Source organism: Aedes aegypti, chromosome 3 (assembly GCF_002204515.2).
Source record: "Aedes aegypti strain LVP_AGWG chromosome 3, AaegL5.0 Primary Assembly, whole genome shotgun sequence".
Classification (NCBI taxonomy): Eukaryota; Metazoa; Arthropoda; class Insecta; order Diptera; family Culicidae; genus Aedes; species Aedes aegypti.
In genome coordinates, this window is record NC_035109.1 from 26,497,206 (window position 1) to 26,515,688 (window position 18,483).

General features: G+C 43.0%; 1 protein-coding gene and 2 long non-coding RNA genes across 3 annotated transcripts in view; 1 reads left to right on the top strand and 2 right to left on the bottom strand.

Moving 5' to 3' along the window:
* The window catches only part of LOC23687614 (protein pygopus), a 60,777-nt gene that overhangs the window by 22,866 nt on the left and 19,428 nt on the right, over positions 1-18,483 (top strand). The gene's annotated exons all lie outside the window — the stretch shown is intronic.
* Positions 2,576-3,312, bottom strand: LOC110679457. Its single transcript, XR_002502503.1, has 2 exons — positions 2,830-3,312; positions 2,576-2,724 (listed from the first exon to the last, which is right to left on the bottom strand). It is a non-coding gene; the product is annotated as an uncharacterized LOC110679457 (long non-coding RNA).
* Positions 9,506-10,196, bottom strand: LOC110679458. Its single transcript, XR_002502504.1, has 2 exons — positions 9,760-10,196; positions 9,506-9,654 (listed from the first exon to the last, which is right to left on the bottom strand). It is a non-coding gene; the product is annotated as an uncharacterized LOC110679458 (long non-coding RNA).

Consider the following 18,483-nt stretch of genomic DNA (forward strand, 5'->3'; position numbering starts at 1 on the left):
TACCAAATTAGGATGATAGTGTTGTCTAATAACACAGATCACCTAGATATAAGAGATGAATGTAATGTTTGGAATAATACTAATAAAGAAATTAAAAAAAAGTATATAGAGTACACTTCAATTGTAATTCTGTATATAAGCTGCAAATGAACTAAAAAGACAAGGAAAGCCAGGTTCATGCGGAATTTAAGCTGCGAAAAATGATAGAAGCATTGTTCAATTTCATATGAGTTGTGCATTGCACACATTTAGGAACTTTATCCTATTCGGAGTTTCGGTTCGCACATTTTTCAAGCTCGAACTTTATTCATCATTGATATTATGTTAAGCGTTTAAGGTGTTCGCATCCATTTTCCTTTTCTACCTTCTCTTTGGCTGGTTCGAAAATAAAGTATTTTTATTCTTCTGTTTTATTGGTTCCGTGGTGCGAAACAACCGAGAGCAGAGCGCCGTCAAAGTATGTATGATACGATGGATTCTGGTGGTTGTTGATGATGGGCGAACGACGACGGCGGCGACGAGAGAGGTCAATCATTCATATCTTTTGCGATTCTTCCGTTTTTGCGTGGTTCTGTCCGATTAGAGGTGTAGTAACGTACCGCATACCTCCACTATGCACTGAGCGCTGTGTCTAAAATACAGAACGCATCATTTACACACACCATTGCCGTTGTTGTTGTCTTTCCGCGATTAGTATGTTTTATAGCCTTCCTAGTTCAACTGACACTGAAAGGTTGTCGTTTCACCCCAAAAATTAAGTTATCGAGGTATTCATCAGCGTTCAATGTATTTACCAATTATCGGTTGGTGCATTGTAATTATGCAAACCAATTTTTCAAACATTTCTTTTCTATCTTTATTAACGAATTATTCAGTAGCGAAACCTCTAATCGTCGCCAGTTCTCCGAATGATCCGTTTCTCGAAAAAGTGATGCAGTTTAAAAAAATGCTAGAATAATATTTAGCAACAGGGTGGTGAACTAGAAAGAACAATAAGCAATCAAAAGAAGGAGATATTAGACATTCTGAACTGAACACATACAGTGAAACCTCCACGAGTCGATATCGAAGGGACCATCGACTCATGGAAATATCGAATCAAGGAACAGCAATCCTTTGGAATGCTGCTTCTAGGGACCATCATAGTAACCATGAAATTTTGTTTTTAATATGGTTCCATGAGTCCATATCGAGTCATGGAACATCGACTCATGGAGGTATCACTGTATTGCCAAAAATGCCGAGGTCGGTGAAACTCGTAAAAATCGCTATTCTAATAAAGATGATCGATTTGCTGATCAACTTGAAATGTATGAGTTTATGACAATAATAGGAGCCAACAATTTTTCGGGGATATGATGAAATTTTTGGGGAACTGGCGTTCGGAAAACGACATTCGGGGAAGAGTAGCACACCGTGTTTCGTATAGTATTAAAATATTTCTTAAGATTGAAGAATTCGTGAAGAATCCATCTGACATTGAATTTGGTCTTAAGCTTGTGGTAACATACGACAGAATTTGTCAAACTGTAGATGAATTATTCCAAAGCCTTATCGATTATATTTTGTTTTTATTCTTTGCTTTTACTGAACAATGTGTAAAGCTGAGGCGACAAGAGTATTTTTTGAGAAAGTGCGAAATAGGCAATTTATGCTCTATAATATGAACAACACTTTTCTGCACTGTTTTAATTGTTGATGAGATTTTGATGTTTACTAACTTTTTCCTTTGCGAATCTTGTTTTCATTTTTACGGTGTAGTGCTGTGTTAACTCTACCTACCTACCTTGATACCTTGATGGCTACAGCGTAGCGCACGCCATTGCCGGGCATATTGTAGAGCACCATCTTCGTCGGTCTTGGGCGAATCATCTCCAGTTACCCCGAACGTTTAGGGTCGCCAATTCCTCTTCCACTGCGTACAGACAGCGTATTCGTGGTCTTCCCCGAAGCCGCCGACCTCTACCTGGTTCCCTGCTGAATATTATTTTCGCAATTCTTTCTTCCGACATTCACACTAAGTGACCAGCCCACTGAAGTCTGCCGTATTTTACACGATTGATAATATTCGCATCTTTGTACACTTGATACAACTCGTGATTCATGCGTCTGCGCCACATACCATTTTCGAGTTTCCCACCGAGTATTGTCCGCAGCACTTTACGCTCGAAAACACCGAGAGCTTTCCGGTCTGACTCTTTCAACGTCCACGCTTCGTGCCCGTAGAGAGCCACCGGAAGAATCAATGTTTTATACAGGGCGAATTTTGTATCCGTTTGTAAGCTGCGGGACCTAAGCTGGTTATGTAGTCCGTAAAAGGCTCTATTCGCAGCCGCAACACGTCTTTTCACTTCGCGGGAAACGTCGTTGTCACATGTCACAAGTGTTCCAAGGTAAATAAATTCTTCAACAACTTCAAACACATCCCCATCTAACACTACCTCAGCACCTACACCACCATGCCTGACTATATCTCTACCTGCAACCATGTACTTCGTTTTGGTAGAATTAATGGTCAGGCCTTGTTGGCACACCGTGCAACAAGAGCAGTTTCTGTATTTTTAATCCAATTTTATTTAAGCCGGGGGATTACAAAATTCCTGTTAGAATGGTTAGAGATATTGATTTGCCTTAAAATATCTTACTTTAATTGCTACTCACATTTACTGCGCTCCTAGCATGGCAGTCATAATATTGCTGCCGGTAATTGTTGCGTGACGGTACCTAAAGGTCATAGAGATTCTAATTTATAGCATTTGTATTCAAAGTTTTTTTCCTTTTGCATGTTATTTGATTCTCCACTAGTCTTCCTGATTTTCAGCAACTTACCAACGTTTTATTTAATTTTATGTTCAATGTATTCGACTAATCAAGACGCCAACTTCGAGATACTGTTCGTTCGGGTGGGGCACACTATCGGGAAAACTGTTTTAGCTTATATTATACTGTATGTTATTAATAACTTCACTTCTTACCGTACTCTCAAGTAGATTTAAGTTTTAACAACGACTAACATTAGATTTAAGATTTATCAGCAACTAACTTTAGCTTTAACTTCAATAATAGCGAATTCAATAATCCAACAATTCATTGTATATCTAGTTTTTAGGTTTTCTTTTCATTCAACTCCTCATCCTTTTACTCCTTTCCATCTCGCTTATCATCATATCTGACAGCTTCCCTATCAGTAGATTCCATTTAGGTACAACTATGTCTTCTTGTGGTAGTGCATCCAAAAGCGTTGCCAGTACAGTGGGATGCGCGCCGGCAACACTCCCCCGGGTACGCCAACTTCCGGTTGGCTTACTAGGCTTCGCGCTGGACACCTAGGACGGCTAGCTTTGTAACTGGTCGTTCGTACACTCCATTGGCTGTTTGTACCGTTGCTGACCGGATAGTATCGTCACGTCCTTTGTTGACAAGGATGATTCTTCCCTTCGGCCAACAGTTTCTGGGAAGCCTGGGATCAACGATGACCACTATGTCACCGATGGATATCGGCTTCGTTGGTGCGAACCATTTCGTTCGCCTCGCTATTTCTGGAAGGTAGTCGTTCACCCAACGCTTCCAGAATTGGTTGGCGAGCATCTGGGAGGTGCGGTAACTTCGCCGTAATGTGGTTCCACTATCGTCCAAAGTTGTCAGTGGCTTTGACCCGTTGGACGATCCGAGAAGAAAGTGATTGGGGGTCAACGCTGGGGCCGAGTCACTATCAATTGGAACGTGAGTCAGAGGGCGCCCGTTGACGGTGTTTTCGATTTCCACGAGTGTATTTCTTAGTTCTTCGTCCGTGAGTCTAGAGGTAGGACGAATTGCCATGAGGTTTTTCTTAACTGTCCGAATCAGCCTTTCCCAGCAGCCACCCATGTGAGGTGCTGCTGGGGGGTTGAAGACCCATTCCGTGTCCGGACTAACGAACTCGTCTATCATCGCCGATTGGTTGATAGCCGCTATGGCTTCAGATAGCTCTCGGCTGGCGCCGATAAAATTTGTACCGCGGTCGCTGTAGATTCGTCTCGGAGATCCTCTACGTGAGATGAAGTTTCTCAGGCCCATTATACACGAATTTGTGCTCAGAGAGTGAACTAGCTCAATATGAATGGCACGGACGGTCAGACAGGTAATTAACATACCCCAGCGTTTTTCCACCCGTCTACCCACGACCACCTCCATAGGGCCGAAATAATCTACGCCTGCGTATGTGAAGGGGTGTTGGAACGCTGCGAGTCTCCCCGCCGGAAGGTCTGCCATAATAGGTGGGCGGGGAACTGCAGCCTCGTTCTTACATCGTTGGCAGGTTCTACGAGCTTTCGCAAAGCCGACACGAATACGAGGAATGTGGAACCTTTGCCTGATTTCGTTCACGACGGTTTCGTGATTGCAGTGGTGGTATTTGTGGTGATATTGCATGATAACCAGTGCGGTGATGTGGTGATCTCGGGGCAGAATTATTGGCTGTTTGGCTTCATCTGCAGCGTATTTGCACGCACCGATCCTGCTCTTCATTCTCAAAAGACCTTGTTCATCTAACCATGGGCTAAGCTGGTAGATCGAACTAGACTTTGGAAGAGGTTTTATGGAGGCAGTTGATTGCGCTTGTTCCAGAGCAGCTACTTCATCGGGAAATCCCTCTCGTTGAGCTACGCGGAACAGAAAAGTTTCAGCTAACTTTAGCTCTGACATCATCAGCGGTCCAGTGTGAATCGGCTTCCGTTTCGCTTTAAGTCGCAAGTTGGCCAGGTAGCGATAAACGAAGGCAATGCAGTTCCGTAGTCGTTTCCATTTTGAGAATTTGTTCACGTTAATAGGTGAACTGTTCGGGACTGAACGATGAACTAGCAAATGCGGTCGAAGTTCAGTTGTAGCTGGTGTGCGCAGGGGAGGGGTTTCAGGCCATTTCGTTTCCGAACACCATAGGAAATCAGGACCGGTGAACCATCTACTCTCCGATGTAAGATCCGGCACACCGTCCCACTTTGTTCCGTCGTCGGCTGGGTTGAGCCTTGTGGGAACCCATCGCCACTCATCTGGTTCTGATGTTTCGAGGATCTCACTTACTCGAAAAGCTACGAATTGTGAGTAGCGACGGTGGTCGGAGTTTATCCAGTGTAGCACGTCTCGGGAATCTGTCCAGTACACCCGACGAGTAATTCGCAGAGAGAGAGAAGTGATGATGGTCTGCGAAAGCCTTGCACCAAGCACAGCACCTTGTAGCTCCAATCGGGGTATTGAAATGAACTTTAGTGGAGCCACTCGTGCCTTGGAGGCAACAATGGAGCATTTCGTTGTACCGTTGCAGTCGAATCGGAGAAAAGCTATCGCAGCAAACCCGTTTTCGCTCGCATCAACGAACGTGTGGAGTTGAATGTCAGTACAGCTGTTTACTACCATCGAAGAGCTGTAGCAGCGTGGAATGCGAACAGTTTCTACCTGAGGAACAACGCTGGTCCAGAGTACCCATTTTCTGTACAAGTCTCCCGTGATCTTTTCGTCCCACTGAATTTTGGACCGCCAAACTTCTTGAAGCAGTATTTTTAAGAATATCAGGAAGTGTGCGACGAGCCCCAACGGGTCGAATATCGTCATCAAGACTCTCAGCATCTCCCGTTTGGTAGGCGGTCGTTGGCCCGTCAACAGAAGTGAATCGTAGTGGTTCCATCCTACTTTGAACATGAACTCGTCCGTCTCAGTGCTCCACCACATTCCGAGGACCTTTTCGACGGCCATTTCCGACGAGAGGTCCATGTCCTTTTCCACTACATCTCGTTGCTGTAAAGCCATGAGAACGGCTTTGGAGTTGCACATCCAATTGCGAATCTCAAATCCGCCCTGTGAATGTACGTATTTCACTTCCTCAGCTAGCCGTATCGCCTCGTTTTCTTCGTCGACGCTTGCCAACATATCATCAACATAGTGGCGTTTCGTTATTGCCTCCACTGCGGTTGGATGGCTCGTGTGGAATCGCTCCGCATTTAAATTCTTAACGAATTGCGCGCAACATGGGGAACAGCTGGCACCAAAACTCATGACTTGCAAAACGTAGACAGCTAGCTCTCCGTCCTTGTCGGTCCAAAAGAATCTCTGACATTGCTGATCTTCGGTTCGCATCAGGATCTGATGGAACATCTCGCGGATGTCTCCAGAAATTCCAAAGCGTCCCTGACGAAATTGAAGGAGAATGGTCAACAGCGAGCAAAGTAGGTCAGGACCTTTCAACAAAGCTGAATTCAGCGAAACGCCAAAGGTTTTAGCTGCTGCATCCCACACAAGTCTGGTTTTACCCGGTTTGTTGGGGTTTGTAACCGGGAATATGGGCAAATACCAGATGCGGGAATGTGGCATATCGAGTTCCTCTTGTGTAAGCTTTCTTGCGTAGCCTTTCTCCACATAGTCGGCGAGTTTCTCGTGGAGGATTTCCGATAAATTTGTCTCATCTCGCTCTAATCTCTTTTGCAGCTGCTGATGACGGCGCAGAGCCATCGCACGATTATCGGGTAAGCGGATGTTGTCATGTCTCCACAGTAGTCCTACTTCGTAGCGGTTGCCGAGGAATTTGGTCGTCGATTCAAGCAAATTTTTAGCACGCTGATCTTCGGAGGACAGGAGAAGGTTTGGTTTCGCGACACCGAGACTGTCTAGGGCGAAATATGCTTTCATAGCCAGATGTAACTGGTCATCAGAGTCCTGCGCTTCGGAGCACATGTGGACCATACACTGTGCAGCGTCCTCTGTGTCACGGCTCAACTTTCCACATACTGTCCAACCAATACGGGTTTTCACTGCAATAGGGTCCTCGAAGTTGCCCTCTTTGCATTTCAGAACCACTCCGATGGAAACATGCTTCATGCCGATAAGAATCCTCGGTCGTGCTCGACGGTATGATTGGATTGGTAGCCCTTTTAGATGAGGATAGAGCTGCTTCAATTCAGTAGCATCTAGGGTTTGAAGTGGTAGTAGAAGTTCCTTAACAGTTCTGACGGATCTGAGAGGGAACCGTTTGTTTTGGTTGTGGACTCCTGCCACTTCCAGATTGACGATTCGAGAACTTGTTTCGTTCCGTTCCGCTCCTCCAGTCCATCGAAGACATAGTGGTAGAAGGCCTCCTTCGAGCTGCAACTCTTCAGCCAACTCCTCGTCTAACAAAGTCAGCTCTGATCCTTCGTCGAAGAAAGCGTACGTTTGGACCGTACGATTCTTCCCGTGAAGTATCACCGGCAGATATCGAAATAGCACGGAACTGGAGGTCGTACGATGGACGTTGCAGTCGTGTGTTTGCGTGCCGTTTCCAGGTTCGGACAATCGAGGTGCATGTGTATTCAAACCTGCGCCGACTTTCTTGTCATTGTGAAGCAGTTGATGGTGTTTAAGTTCACATCCATCCTTACCACACGGTTTCGCCTTACAGACACCTTTGTGAAGACGGAGACATCTACGGCACAGTCCACTTTCTCTCACTGCCGCCCATCTCGAGTCTCTGGAGAGTTCGTGGAAACGCTTGCATTTATCGACTGCTTTACAACCACCGTTACATATAGGACACCTATCGTTCTCCACTCGACTTGCTGCTGGTTTAGCTGAATGAAACGTTGTGGGAGCGGCTGATAACTCAGAGTGTGCGTTAACGAAAGCATTTCCTTTCTTGCCGCCGCGGGAATCGTTTCGGTTTGACTTTGCATCTAGAGCAGCAGGTGGAGTCACGATCGTGCTTGCTGCTTCAGCTAGTGAATAAACCCAATCTCCAAAAGATGCAAGGTTCGCCGTAGGGAGGGTTTGTCGATAACGTGCCCAATCTAGCTTGATAGATGGCGGGAGCTTAGCGACGAGCTGATGTAGCAGCGAAATATTGTACAAATGTTCCTCTAATCCGCATGCGTCGACTGTCGCACAGAAATTCCGTACGTTGACGGCGAATTCCACTATAGTCTCGATCTTGTCCTCCTTCATCGGTGGCAGGCTGTTGATTTTGGTGATCAGGGAATGAACAATCGACTCTGGCTGTCCAAAAAGCATGCGCAGTGTGTCGATTACACGTCGTACGTTTGACGGATGCATGAGTAAACTTTTCACTGCCTCATATGCCTTCCCTTTAACGCATTTCTGCAAGCGGATAATGTTCTCATCGTCTGAAAATCCACACATCACCGTGGTGTTGTTGAAAGTCGACAAGAAAATTGGCCATTCGTCGGGTTGGCCTGAAAACGGGGGCAAATCTCTGGATATAGCTTGTCGAGCAACAAGTTGTTGACTGCTTGGCGGTTGATATCGGCCTGAATGTTCATGCGGTACAAAACCCGGTGAAAGCGGTACTGCACTGCGACCACTCAGTGAATACACGTGGCTTCTGGGAATGATCGATGGTCGGTATTGACCTTGTTGTTCGTTAGGCACGGTTACCAGCGGCGGCTGCTTCGTATCGCGATTGGCAGGTGGATGAACTAAACTACCATGATAAGCGGAGATCCTGGCATTCTGCAATGGACTCCCAAACGAACAGTTACCAACTCCGAGAAGACTAGCATGGCTGGGGGTCCATCTAGGGGCTACTGCTAGGCTGTTCTGGAGAGACGTTGACTGATGTACGGACAAGTTCGAAAGAGGCGACTGTGCGGCTTGCTGGGAACTGTTGACCGAGGCGGAGTATTTTGTATTCAGCTTTCCTTCTTCCAGCAAGGTGTTCGTCTTCTTGATCCAGCTTTCTACCCGACTGGATCCTCCGTCGCACGACGGAAGGGCTGCTCATACGCTCGAGAATGGTGTACTTTTTTTGTATGTACTCACGTTGAAGTGCGTTTTCTTCTTCTAGCTTTTGAAGCTGTAACATCAGCGATCTTTGAGATCGGTTGGATTTCGCTGTCCCCGAGGAAGTTATTTCTGATCGTCTGCTGTCTGCCGGATTGTCTGGCCTTTGTAGAGCTGTGGAATCTTCTGCTGCGGTCACCGGCGATGGTAGCATTTGTGGATTGATTTCCTTTCGTGCGGCACTCCTAGTGGTCACTCTCAACGTGTTCGAAGGAAGTTTTGGCTCCGAAGCCTGACGAAGCTGATTGACCTGACCGATGGCACTACTCGTTGATGGAAACTGCTGAATGCCTGTTGAAGTTGTTTGCTGGACCCCGGTTGCAGACGCGCATTTGGGACAACACCAGCTCATGTTCTCAACGTCTTCAGTAACTCCCACACATGAGAAATGATGCCACTCATGGCAGAGGTCGCACTGAACCATAGCTTCTGTGTCAGGCCCAGAACAAGACTTACACGACTGTCCTGGGAAGATCTGCCCAACTCCTGCCGTTGTGATTGTCACCACTGGAACGTTTTGGGTTCCGATGGGAGTTCCGATATCACCTCTACTACTTCCTTTGGCCGACCGGTCCCCTTTTGACCCACCGTTCCTGTCCGATTTGTTGCGGCTTGACATATTCGAAATGATCGAATTAAATGAATTTTGTAATTTGCTGGCACACCGTGCAACAAGAGCAGTTTCTGTATTTTTAATCCAATTTTATTTAAGCCGGGGGATTACAAAATTCCTGTTAGAATGGTTAGAGATATTGATTTGCCTTAAAATATCTTACTTTAATTGCTACTCACATTTACTGCGCTCCTAGCATGGCAGTCATAATATTGCTGCCGGTAATTGTTGCGTGACGGTACCTAAAGGTCATAGAGATTCTAATTTATAGCATTTGTATTCAAAGTTTTTTTCCTTTTGCATGTTATTTGATTCTCCACTAGTCTTCCTGATTTTCAGCAACTTACCAACGTTTTATTTAATTTTATGTTCAATGTATTCGACTAATCAAGACGCCAACTTCGAGATACTGTTCGTTCGGGTGGGGCACACTATCGGGAAAACTGTTTTAGCTTATATTATACTGTATGTTATTAATAACTTCACTTCTTACCGTACTCTCAAGTAGATTTAAGTTTTAACAACGACTAACATTAGATTTAAGATTTATCAGCAACTAACTTTAGCTTTAACTTCAATAATAGCGAATTCAATAATCCAACAATTCATTGTATATCTAGTTTTTAGGTTTTCTTTTCATTCAACTCCTCATCCTTTTACTCCTTTCCATCTCGCTTATCATCATATCTGACAGCTTCCCTATCAGTAGATTCCATTTAGGTACAACTATGTCTTCTTGTGGTAGTGCATCCAAAAGCGTTGCCAGTACAGTGGGATGCGCGCCGGCAACAGGCCTATCCTCGCTGTCTTCCTCTTCAGAGGCACGAAGGCCTCTTCCACGGACCTGCGATCGATTCCAATTAGGTTTATATCGTCCGCAAAGCCAAGGAGCATGTGCGACCTTGTGATAAAAGTGCCATTTCTCTGCACGCCAGAATTCCTAAAAGCACCTTCGAGTGCAATGTTGAACAGTAAATTTGAAAGTGCGTCACCCTGCTTCAATCCGTTTAACGTCACGAACGAGGTTGACACGATCCGAACACTTGATTTTGAACCATGCAGCGTAGCAGGTATGAGCCTAATTAGTTTCGCTGGAAATCCATTTTCAGACATTATCTGCCAAAGCTCATTTCTTTTCACTGAGTCGTACGCCGCCTTGAAATCAATAAACAGATGGTGAGTCTGCAAGTTATACTCCCGGAATTTGTCTAGGATCATTCGCAAGCTAAACATCTGGTCCGTTGTCGAACGGCCCTCACGAAAACCAGCTTGGTATTCATCGACGAAGGACTCCTCGAGTAGTCTCAGTCTGTTAAACAGGATACGCGACAGAATTTTGATCGCCGAATTCAGCAGGGTAATTCCTCTGTAATTGGCACACTCCAGTCTGTACCCTTTTTTGTAGATAGGGCGGAAAAGGCCATCCAACCAGCCGGTGGGCAATTGTACGTCCTCCCATACCTTCAGAAGTACTCGGTGGATCGACTGGTAAAGCTGCTCGCTTCCGTGCTTGAGAAGCTCGACCGGTATCTCGTCCTTCCCAGCAGCCTTACAGTTCTTCAGCTCGCTGATAGTCTTTTTAACCTCTCCTATGGTCGGTGGGTCCACAGCTTGATCGTCGTCATCTATGTTCATCCTGTTCCTCGCTACACTTCCATTTCCACCGTTCAACAATTACTGAAAGTGCTCCTCCCACCTGGCAGCCACCGCCGTTTTATCGGTCAGCAAATACCGGCTACAAGCATACGGCTTCTGGCGACATTCTTCATGTCTGTCACTCTCGTTTCGTCTTCGTCGTTGACCAGTGCCGATCACTTCCCGCGCAGAGTTGTTGTCACAGCTTCATGGATAGGGTCCCACAGGCTGTCGACGTCTGCAGCAACGTTGATTCTTCCCAACTGCTCGTTTAGTTGCGTCCAAGGTATCTAAAAGGTTGTTGTACCTGTACTTTCAATATACTTTGGTTGCGTCTACCTCATCAGTCGACAAGCATTGTACATTGAAGCGCGTGACGCTGGATAACCGCGCCCGAATTTTAGCTACAACGAGATAATGATCCGAGTCGATATTAGGGTCTCGGAAGGTCCTGACATCCATGACATCTGAGGCTTCGCCACTCGAGTGTCGCCAGGTGTGTTTGCGGATATTCTTTCGTGCGAAGTAGGTACTGCTGATTGCCATCCCTCTAGCAGCAGCGAAGGTTACTAGTCGCAGGCCATTATCATTGGTAACGGAATGAAGGCTTTCCGTTCCAATGACGGGTCGGAAGAAATCTTCTTTCCCGATCTGTGCATTTGCGTCGCCGATGACTATCTTGACGTCTTGTTTTGGGCACTCTCCGTAGGCCTTATCCAGGCATCCTTTCCACCAAATAATTCGCTTCTTCTGCTTCCCAATCACTATGATGCCAACTTCACGTTCTGCTCTGTCGCCACCGCTGTAGTAGATGTGGTACTTGAATGAAGCGTTGGCGATGGGGTCCACCGCTCGGAATTACCGTTCTCCGGTTCTCGGCCAGCGTATTTCCTGGATAGTTGATCATCAGTTTAGTCTGTAATTAACCTCCGTTCAGTGAAGATCAAATATAATTTGTTCCTTAGTGTAACCACTGTCTTTCAATACTCTCAAGAGGTTATGGACCCTTCGCGCAGAGAATTAGCACACGGGATCCCGCAGTTCACCGGTGCCGGTTTTGAGAATTGGAAGTTTAGAGTGGAGAAACTACTGAAGTCGGTTGGATTACTGGACGCGGTCAAAAAGGATGCGCCAACTGTTGAAGCTGACTTAGTGAAATTTGAAGCAATGGACGGAAAGGCTTCGAACATGATATTTTCGTTTATCCACGACGATTTACTGGATTTGTTTCGGGAAAAAGAAACAGCCAAAGGCATTTGGAACACGTTGGAAGGTATTTACGCAAAGAAGTCGGTTTCATCACCAACTCTTATACGCAAGCAACTGGCGAAACTCAAAATGGCAGAAGATTCATCCATCAGGGACCATCTGAAGATATTTGACGAGCTTATCAGGAAACTGAAATCAGCAGGAGCCAAACTTGAAGAAGCTGATTTAGTATCACAGCTATTCGTCACCCTTCCGGAGTCGTATGATCCATTGGTGACTGCGTTGGAGTTTGGCAAATTAACATTGGATGCTGTTAGAGAACGATTATTAGCAGAAGATATGAAGAAATGTGATAGAATGACCGACGTGTATAAGGAAGATCCATCAGCGTTTGTGGGAAGCCTCCAGAAGTCATGGAATGGACAACGAAACGAGTCATGGAAGTTCCAAGGAAAGTGTAACCGGTGTCACAAAAAGGGACATAAGGCCAAAGATTGCAGATATGAATTCGAATCTGAAGCCAATGTTGCAAGTGGACAAGCTGTTGCGTTCATGACCGGTAAGTCAACGAATTGTAGAGACGGAAGGAAAGTTTCTTTCAAGCTGGACTCCGGTGCTAGTAATCATCTTGTGAATCGGAAAGAATATTTCATTTCTTTGGAGAAGTTGAACCATCCGATTGAAATTTGTGTGGCAAAAAACGATCAATCCATTATTGCTTTGCACAAAGGAAGAATTGTAGGAACCAATAGTCTGGGTGTTACGTGCACTGTGGAACATGTTCTGTATGTCCCAGATCTACGAGCAAATTTACTGTAAAGCTGACTGAAGCAGTAGGGTGGGGCTTATTTCCAAAAATCTTCCGTAGTCAGGATTTACAAAGTGGAAAATGATTATCGGTTCTAAAATAACATCCTGTGAAAAAATGAGAATTTTTGGTGAAGGTTTAGAGGTGGCGCAAAGGGCGTATGTGCAGTTTTCCCATTTAAGTGAACTCTGAAAAATTTTGGTATGCTTTTCAGCTTATTTTGATGATTTTGAGACCCTTAAGGGCAAGAAATCACCTCAAAATTGCGATATCTCCACTCCTTTAGATGATATTTGACGAAATATATTTTATGCATGCGATTTTTGGCCCTTGAATAGGATACGCTGGCTGATTACTATGAACCCGAATAAGCATATGAATAGCTGGGGAGAATTCCTATGCTAGTAGAATGGAACAAAGAGCAGAGAAGAATGAGAGAATGAACAAAGAACACAGAAGAATGTAAGGTGGGATGGGTTAAACAGGTGGGAGGGTGAAACTAGTGATATCTTGAGTGTAACTGAGGAATCTTGAAAAATCTCGATTTTACGCAATGGAGAAAAGTTCCAGTAGAAAACGATGAGTAGATGAAAAAACCGAATTTAGTACTATACCATTTAATTCCACTAGAGTTTGTATCCTTTGACAGATACGCGTATTTCGACCTCAACTGTAAGGCCGTCTTCAGTGTCGTGTACTAGACTCGACTAGTCGAGTCTAGTACACGACACTGAAGACGGCCTTACAGTTGAGGTCGAAATACGCGTATCTGTCAAAGGATACAAACTCTAGTGGAATTAAATGGTATAGTACTAAATTCGGTTTTTTCATCTACTTATAGGTATTCTACTAAACAGCTCGAAGATTTATTATCAGAAAACGATGATTATATTGACTTCTATTTAATATTATCTAGTTCAGAAATATTTCGAACAATTTTTCTTCAAGTAGGGGAAGGGCACCAATTTTTGAACCATCTCTAGTTTTCGACCCATGCATACGATTTTAGATTACTCTTTATGGAAAAATTGCAGTAACGGCTAAAATGTCCTCAACTCCATGCGAAGTTTTATCATTAGGGTTTGTTCATATATTTCAAAACGCTTAAATTGACCATTTTGGACACCCACCCACCCCCTCGTGACGCTATTTGTATTGATACTCTACTATTTTTGTATGAGCCGTAACAACGTTCGGACACCCACCCACCCCCTAAAGCGTTATGAAATTTGTGAATGAGCCCTTATTCTCCTGGTAGATTTAGATCAATGCATGTCCTCTTTATTGCTTTAGTTCAATAATCGTTTGGTTGTGTTTGTTTTTCCTGATTGATGATGGCATTTTATCGAAAGGGAACGTTGTAAAATATACATCCAGGAAATTTAGCCTCACGCAGTATCTATTGAGTTCATAACCAATTTATATAATGTATGTTTTAGAACTGTGAAGACTTAATTTTGGTTTTATTCGAGAGGTTTGCAACCTGAAGTGCTTTATCTCTTGCACCCTTTAGAAGTTCGTGCACTAATTTGAATTTTGTCTACCGATTTTTCCTTCTGCTGTTCTTTATATACATCGATTTCAAATACAGATTTAGAACGATATATTGAACTTCAACTGCATTTTCGTTCGTCAGAAGTTGTGTTGAAGGTGTTGTGGCGAAAGTGAAGTATTGGAAGCCCAAACGCAATTAATTGATGAAATGGCATCCTAATCCAGATATTCCTGTGGAAATTCTAAGAGGAAGTGTTATTGCTAGAAAGCAGAAATCGTCTATGGATTTACCTAATAAAAGGATATATTGTGCGGGATCGAATTCCGAACACCTAAGAAATGAATCTAAACTCTTCCACTTCATAAAAAAACTCCTTCTATTTGTATAAAGTGTACGAATTTTGAGCCTGTATGGATTTAGGCCCCCTCTGTTATTTCTTTCAGATTATAAAACCAATTGCTGGAGTTATATCGAACGGACATTCTAAAGTACTAAATTAGTGTTAAACTTGCATATAATCACATCTCATACATCCAACCGAGATATTTTCACGGTTCCGTAGTTGATTCTAATATAATATCATCAGTTACATCCTCCCACCTGTTTCTTCTGTGTTCTTTGTTCTTTCTCTCATTCTTCTTTGCTCTTTGTTCCATTCTACTAGCATAGGAATCCTCCCCAGCTATTCATGTGCTTATTCGGGTTCATAGTAATCAGTCAGCGTAACCTATTCAAGGGCCAAAAATCGCATGCATAAAATATATTTCGTCAAATATCATCTAAAGGAGTGGAGATATCGCAATTTTGAGGTGATTTCTTGCCCTTAAGGGTCCCAAAATCACCAAAATAAGCTGAAAAGCATACCAAAATTTTTCAAAGTTCACTCAAATGGGAAAACTGCACATACGCCCTTTGCGCCACCTCTAAACCTTCACCAAAAATTCTCATTTTTTCACAGGATGTTATTTTGGGACCGATAATCATTTTCCACTTCGTAAATCCTGACTACGGAAGATTTTTGGAAATAAGCCCCACCCTACTGAAGCAGGCGTTAACGTTTCCTTTGAAGCAACGACAGCCAAGATGAACTATGATGGCGATATGATAGGTGTATGTCCAATGAGAGGAAGTTTTTACGAATTGGACATTTTTCTACCGGCGGCAACAAATTTGTGTAATACTGAAAACGCTAAAAATCGAAGTAAATCAGAAATCAAAATCATTACATTCGAATAGCGTTTGGCAACAGGTGAAGCGTCCTCCTGACATCAAATCATTGCAGTCTAATGCTAGGATCTGTCCGTCCCGTAAAATGAGAGAGCATAAAGGATTGTCTGATTAAGAGAGGGTGTTGGAGATCGAGTAATCGAGTATCCACTATGCTATCTCAGTAACCCGATCAGGACATAGTCTGGTAACCCGATTGTTTGGAAGTATCAAAAAGTGAAAAAATATGTTCACCAGTTGATCATCAGTTTAGTCTGTAATTAACCTCCGTTCAGTGAAGATCAAATATAATTTTTTCCTTAGTGTAACCACTGTCTTTCAATACTCTCAAGACCATAGATTTCAAAGTTGAACGACGAACTTTCTTCCCTGATGACACGTACACTCCCGTGCAAAAGTTTGGGTTCACCCCCTCAAAAACATATAAAAGTGTTCTGTCCATATCTCTGTGATTACACGTCCAATTGAAACTCTTTAAGCCGCATTCGAAAGGCTAGGAGTTATTCTTACTTCGTATGTATTTTTCCAAAAACATTCTTTGAACTTTGTATACCAAATTTTTACTTAAAGTTGTGACATTTTTCAAAAAACCCCTCCCCTTGGTTATGCGACCTTGCCGCGATGGCAGGGCATAATCCATTAGCCCATATGATGGAAACCAAAGGCGTAACCTGTAGTGGTGGTATCACATTTTGGCATTTTTTGCTTAAAGCCGCGTCATAATTCATATGGCATAGACGCAATAATATCTCGGATGTGATCCAACGGATATTCTGCGTCATTGATAGAATTGATGCCCATTTCAAATAATTAATCTATTCGAAGTGGACATTAATACTATTGGTGACGTTCAGTTTGCCTTTTGCTAACCAGAATGATCCGTAGCCACTCTTACTATTAGCTAGCTAGATACATCGTTATCATATACGACGTAGGGAATACTTAGGAACTCTTAGGAAAATGACTAGTAGATTCACTGAGTAGAAATAAGTGGCGACAATCTTATTTTAATGTGGTTTTTACATTGCCATAATAAGAAATACCTCTTTTGTAACAGCGGTGTAAATAATCTAATTCCAGCTTCATTTTCGCAAAATTTACAAGTAGAAAGTAGGCGTTGTGAAGCATTGCATTTGCCACCGAAAAGTGAATCTTGTAGGAGACTATAATAGAAGCCTAAGGTAACTTTACTCTTCAACATTCACTATAAAAATGACTATGGAAAGTTAGACGCTGAGATCGATCATTAGGGTACACTTGCTAGTTTCGACAAATTGTTGAACAGACAAGGAAAGCGACTTTTTTCTTTAAGGATATATGAACGTAATGACCAATAAATACTTATAACAACAAAAAATGAAATTAACTAGAACTACTACTAAACAGCCTAATTTTGTTAAGACTTGACGACACTTGACATTTAAGACTCTAATCTTATGTAAAAGACAATAGTAATCAGAATAGCACTTGAATGACAAATTATTCAAAACCATTTCGACTAGACAGTATTAGTAATGCACTACTATTTCAAACAAATTTTACACTACAATTTCAAACAAATTCTAATGGAGCTGCTGATTTTCATAATGCTTCCTTTTCTCAGAAGCAAGGGAATATGGGTACTTTTCAAAAACTACCACGTCACAATACTAATAAAAACCAGTGTTCATGTGGGCGCCATTGCCTAGTCCGTCTGAGTATTGGTCCTGGTAGAGGGGAAACTTGGCAAAAGCCAGACCGAGGGTTCAGCCTTGACAAGTTAAGCTGTCAGGCAGCTCCAACTGAATACCATACAAAAAAAAAGTTGTGACATTTTTCAAAAACAACACTGAACAATCATATTGAATTTCCTCAGCATTGGGTCGACCAAAATTTTAAATCAAAGTGTCATTAGAATCGCCATCTTGTATTCTTTAAAGAGACCCCACGAAATTATGGCGGAAAAATCTGGAAAGTATTCAAAATCAATGAAACAGTCAGTCAAGTCATCGTGCAAAAGTTTGGGTTCACCCCTCAGTATGATGCAAATCGTGCAAAAGTTTGGGTTCACCTGAGCCGCACGCACATCATTTTTGTCAATATCTCTGCCATTTTTCAACCGATTTTAATAGTTTAAATCTTTGTTAAGCGCAAATAATGGTGCGTACATGATTGGTTTGAGATTTCAAAGATTTAAGTAAGTTCAGGTGAACCCAAACTTTTGCACGATACACCATACTGAGGGGTGAACCCAAACTTTTACACGATGACTTGAATGACTGTTTCATTGATTTTGGATACTTTTCAGATTTTTCCGCCAAAATTTCGTGGGGTCTCTTCAAAGAATATAACATTACGATTCTAATGACACTTTGATTTAAAATTTTGGTCTACCCAATGCTGAGGAAATTAGATATGATTTTTCAGTGTGTTTTTTTAAAAATGTCACAACTTTAAGTAAAAATTTAGTATACAAAGTTCAAAAAATGTTTTTTGGAAAAATACATACGAAGTAAGAATAACTCCTTGCCTTTCGAATGCGACTTAGAGAGTTTCAATTGGACGTGTAATCACAGAGATATGTACAGAACACTTTTGTATGTTTTTTAGGGGGTGAACCCAAACTAACCCAAACAATGCACGGGAGTGTAGATGGAAAATGGTGTAAACCTTCCCGCATAAACAGGCGTAGATGCAGGCCAGTTTTTAATGCATCAT